Raw genomic sequence first — 4,899 nt, forward strand, 5'->3', positions numbered from 1 at the left:
CTGGGTTTGTTCTACTGACCACGGCTTTAAGTGTTTTCAGTGTTGGTGTTTCCCAAGACCCTTTTGTCCTCAAGTGTGAGGTTTATGCTTTCTTGAGGGTGAACTGACTTAGCCACAGTCCCCTTCTAATCGCCATAGGCTACAAGACCACCCCAGTGCCAGTGGGAAAAGTCAGGTGTGATGAATTTGTGTAGATCTAAGCCAGTTCTGTACTTCGGTGAGAGCCTTTGGAGGGTTGGTAATAGGTAGACTTTGCCACTAAAATTTCCAGGGGGGGAAGGGGGGTTAGGGAGAAATTGGTAAAGGGCCACAAAAAAAGTTTACATTGTAGTGATAAAACAAACAAAAAAAAATGCAGGGAGAATGGTTTCTCTCTGAGGAATGTAATTGGGAAGATTTAGTCATTTAGAAGAAAGCTGTATTAAAATCCAGATATCCCTTCCTGTATATTTGCTACTAAGGGGGTGGGAAACTCAGGTCTGAGCCAGAAATTTAGAATTTGTAAATTTCAATTGCAAAAATAGAATTTGAGGAGAGTGTTTGGCTCTAGCATAAAACAGCCTTGTTTCTGAAAGGAAACATCACTGAAAGATAATTATTGAGGCAAGGGCTTTGCCTCTTTCTTAGACTAAGTTACGCTTTCTCTGTGTTCCTCTTCCGCTGCTGTCGTGTGTGTGTCTGGAGTTCCAGGTAGTCCACTGGACTGGGATTCGCCGGCCTCACCGTTGTGGCTAGTCAGTTAATATCTCGGATCCTTGTCTGTAAAGTCCCTTCTACCGCTAAAACTTAGTTCTGAGTTCCCTTATTCAGTGTGTCCTCTGCAGCTACTCGGTTTATTTCTTCTTTTTTGATCCAAGAGGAGAAAAAAGATCTGAGCTTTGCTCTCCAATCAGCTTTTAATTGTTTTAAAATTGTAGACCCCATACACTGAAGAAAACATCCTAGGTGTGGACAAGGAAAAATCAATGGAATGACAATTTTGAGGTTAGTAATGTGTGTGAAGTATTAGTGATGTGTTTCTGTATCCTTTGTGTGCTTTTTTTCATGGTTTCAATTAAGGGTATCTGCTTGGTGCATTTTTCCTCGTCTGTGACTTTCAGTCTGGAAGCACATTCTGCCATTCAGAAAGGCCAATTTTAATAATGGAGTGAGATCCCGTGAGACCTGTGTTCTGATTATGATATATCAGTAACAGAAGGTCCTTTTGACAGTTTTTCTGGTGCAGGAGCCATTTCTAAGTAAACAGACTTTCCGGAGCTGGATGGAGCAAAGCGGCCCTTCTTTCTTCCCAGGAAGAGCGCACTTCAGTGGTTTTCACATCCCCAGAACCTGCCGTGCTGTTGTTTATTCTATCCCTGCCATGCTTGGGAGGAAAAGAGGGATAATTACCCTCCCCTCTCTGCCCTTATATAAGCTGTCATTCCTCCCTAGGTCCCTGTTTTTAGTCAATCCAAAAGACTCTTACAGCAGTTTCTGGACAGACCAGGTGACTCATGTCATTTGAGTGCTCTGAGTCCTTACTTGATCTTCAGATGGAACTGATTGGCGCCAAGTCAGAGATGGAAATAGAAGGTGTGGGGTCGTAAAAGATGGGTCCTGTTTTGCTGACGTCTGGGTGTGTGTGTGTGTGTGTGTGTATTCATTCCTTGTTAGCAACGAGACATGCTTTTCATTTATGCAGATGGAACTGATTGGCGCCAAGTCAGAGATGGAAATAGAAGGTGTGGGGTCGTAAAAGATGGGTCCTGTTTTGCTGACGTCTGTGTGTGTGTGTGTGTGTGTATTCATTCCTTGTTAGCAACGAGACATGCTTTTCATTTATGTGTGTTTTTTTTCTTGGGGGAAAAGGTATTTCTAACAAGTGAATGAGAGAAAATTCTATCTTGACATCTATGCTTGATGCAAAATATTTCTGTAATCCTCAACTGCAGCTCTTACGTATTGTCATGGAAATTCTTTTTTGTGTGTCTTTGTTTTTGAGGAAGCCTCTCAGCACTCTGTGATTATAGGAACACACCGGAAGTCTCTAGTCTTCTGTGACTGGGGGGAGGGGAAAGGAGGGGGTGGTAGCCACACCCACACTGTGAGCAGAGCAGACTTGCAGGCAGAAGTGCATCCTAGTTGATTTCAAAACTTGCTTGACCTAAATGAAAGTTCCATTGTGCTTTCTGCTGACCTGTTGCAGGGCATGTGAATAAGTGGCAGGAAAGCTTTTTTGATGTTTTTTACTTTTATTTTTTGAGGTGTGGGGGAGTCAGCAATGAACTTTCTGGTTAGAGAACAACACGCACAGTCTCCCATTATGAGATTTAGAATGTTAAATATATTTTCCTTTTCAGACCTACCAGGTTGATAAACCAAAAGCATACAGTAGAATAGCCCAATAAAAAAAGTTTAAAGGTGAATTTCTTATGGTCTGAATGGATAGTCACAGTGTGTTACCTTTCATAGTGTTCACTGGAATTGGAATCCCATGTCATTTTACTTTGCTGCAAATTTTAGAACTAAAAATGTGCATGTGTGTCTTCAAAAAATAATGCAGATGTATTTCTTTGCTAAAGGTGTAGACATTTGCAGTCCATGAACTGGGACTTTATAATCTGGGAGTGAGCCGCTTAAGATGGCATGTGCTGAAATCATTTTAAAAATTAACATTGGCTTAGACATATACATGGCAGTATTTTAATTAAATTAGAAATCATATAATGTGTGTACGGAACCTCATGTACCTTATCTCATGGAATTTGTGAATTTTGGGCCTTACTGAATTCAGGAGTAAAGGAAACTGGTAGCAACTTGTTTTAAATCAACATACTGTAAATTTCTGCTTGCTTGACTCAAATCATTTGAAAGTCCTAATAAAACAGGATCTCATTGTCAGGAAACATCTTCTTGTAAGAAGAAAATAGAAGAGAGGGTAAGACATGAAACCAAAATAGTGTGCAGGGTAGGATCAGATGGCACCTGAGTTTTGCACCAAAGTTTCAAATAGGAATAAGTAAAAAGGAGAGGACCACTTGTGAGCCAACCTAGGAAGGACTTGCCAGAAAGTAGCAGCTCCTGCTGCGTAATACAGTGCCTTCAAAATGATTCTGTGTGTGAATTGCATGCAACTTCATGTAACCACAAAATGTACTTGTATGTGCATGATGTGTCTAGAATGTGTCAAGTGAGGATTCAGCAAAAAGGGGCCAAGCCCTGTCGCTGATGGATCAGCAACCCGCTGAAGTTATTGGACTTAATGTGACTTAGGTTTGCACATTTGACCCCTGTGTTTGCATTAACCAACTCTGTCATTGAAATTTGATCCATCTCTTCCTTTTGGCTTTCTTTCCTACTTTGCAGATTTGCTGGTTTTAACTGCTTCATTCTTCTGCTTCTTGGTATCCTTTCTTCTTTTGAAATAAAAAGATGAAATAGTTCATTCAAAGGAGACTTGTATTTATTTTACCATTTGCTCTTAACTTACCAATGGTATATGACATGAAAAAGAGTTCTGTGTTCTGTTTTCTTGATTGTGGTTCTGATTATCAAATGTGCTCAGTTTTAAAAGCTTGAGGAACTTTCTGTGCTCATCCTTCTGCATTTCAATCTGTCACAAAGAAGAATGTCAGGCAGTCTGCTTTTATTTCTCTGAATGCTGCTCTTCACGTCTGTCCAACAGTCTCGACAGAAAACTCGGTGACGTCTTCACCGAGACATCCAAGGCCGCAGTGCAGACTGTCAGTAGCGGCCTGTTGGGTAAATGAATGAGCCATGTGCAATCTGTCCAACAGTCTCGACAGAAAACTCGGTGACGTCTTCACTGAGACGTCCAAGGCCGCAGTGCAGACTGTCAGTAGCGGCCTGTTGGGTAAATGAATGAGCCATGTGCATAAGTTCTCCGTTTTAATCTAGGACTACCGAACCTCCTAGGCTTTTTAGTATCAAGGGTGTTTAGTTTGTGGACCAGGACCAGTACTACTGCAAGATCACACAGTGGTGTGGGCGCTTGGGAGTTTTGAGAGCTGGAGACAGGTAAGACTGCTCTAGTTTAGTAACCGTCCTGCTCCCCACGGGATTTCCTTAGAGGCCCGGTCCCTTTCAGCTGAGAATATCTGTGAGTCTGCTTCATAAGGAGCTTGCTGGTACATTAGTGTAAAGGATGCAATCTTTTTAATGTCCTCACTGTAATTTCTGTATAATGCATTTGTTTTCATTCTCTCAAGTCAGGGAGGTGAAAAGGCTCAGGCTTTCATAGACCGAACTCGAGTCATTTCCTTGTTCACCAGCGTCATTTCTAAAGAGGCTGTTTCTTCTCCCCTTCTCTTTTTGGTGGCTGGCCAGTACCAGGATCTGAACCCTTGACCTTGGTGTTATCAATCACCATGCTCGAGCCAAGCGAGCTAACTGGCCAGCTCTTTTCTCCTCAGCTGAGAAGCCCCCTCAGGTTCAGGGGAACGGGACTGTGGGAGAATGTACTTTGACATCACAACGCTGAGCTGGGCCCCAGACTTCGGGATTCTGGGATGTTTTTCATTTCACTCCTTTGGGAAAAAGCATTGAAGATTATTCTTCAATGCTTTTTTTGGTGGCTGGTAGTATAAGGGGATCTGAACCCTTGACCTTGGTATTATAATATGATGCTCTAACAACCGAGCCAACCAGCCAGCCCATTCAAAGCTATTTTTGAAAGTCACCTGGCATATGACGGTAACGTCTATGACCGCCCCCCACCCCCAAATACAAATGAATCTGGAAGCCGGGAGCTGGATTGTGGTGTGTGATAGAGCTGGGCCCTTCCTGCCACAGCTCCTGAGGCTCAGTGGAGATGGATCCTGTCGCAGCAAGCTGGGAACCCAGGTGAGGAGCAGGCTGCTGCCCTGGGAGTCCCCGCTGATGAGCACCCAAACCACGTGA

At 42.9% G+C, this 4,899-nt stretch overlaps 2 protein-coding genes across 2 annotated transcripts in view; both read left to right on the top strand.

Moving 5' to 3' along the window:
- The window catches only part of ENAH (enabled homolog (Drosophila)), a 168,665-nt gene that overhangs the window by 152,450 nt on the left and 11,316 nt on the right, over window positions 1-4,899 (top strand). The window lies entirely within an intron of this gene.
- LBR (lamin B receptor) overlaps window positions 750-4,899 on the top strand; it is a 70,838-nt gene continuing 66,688 nt past the window's right edge. Inside the window, exon 1 of the mRNA XM_008567991.1 lies at window positions 750-984. The gene's annotated coding sequence lies outside the window, so the exon portion shown is untranslated. The remainder of the gene's footprint in view (window positions 985-4,899) is intronic.

The sequence above is a fragment of the Galeopterus variegatus genome, unplaced genomic scaffold, assembly GCF_000696425.1.
Source record: "Galeopterus variegatus unplaced genomic scaffold, G_variegatus-3.0.2 Scaffold365, whole genome shotgun sequence".
NCBI lineage: Eukaryota > Metazoa > Chordata > Mammalia > Dermoptera > Cynocephalidae > Galeopterus > Galeopterus variegatus.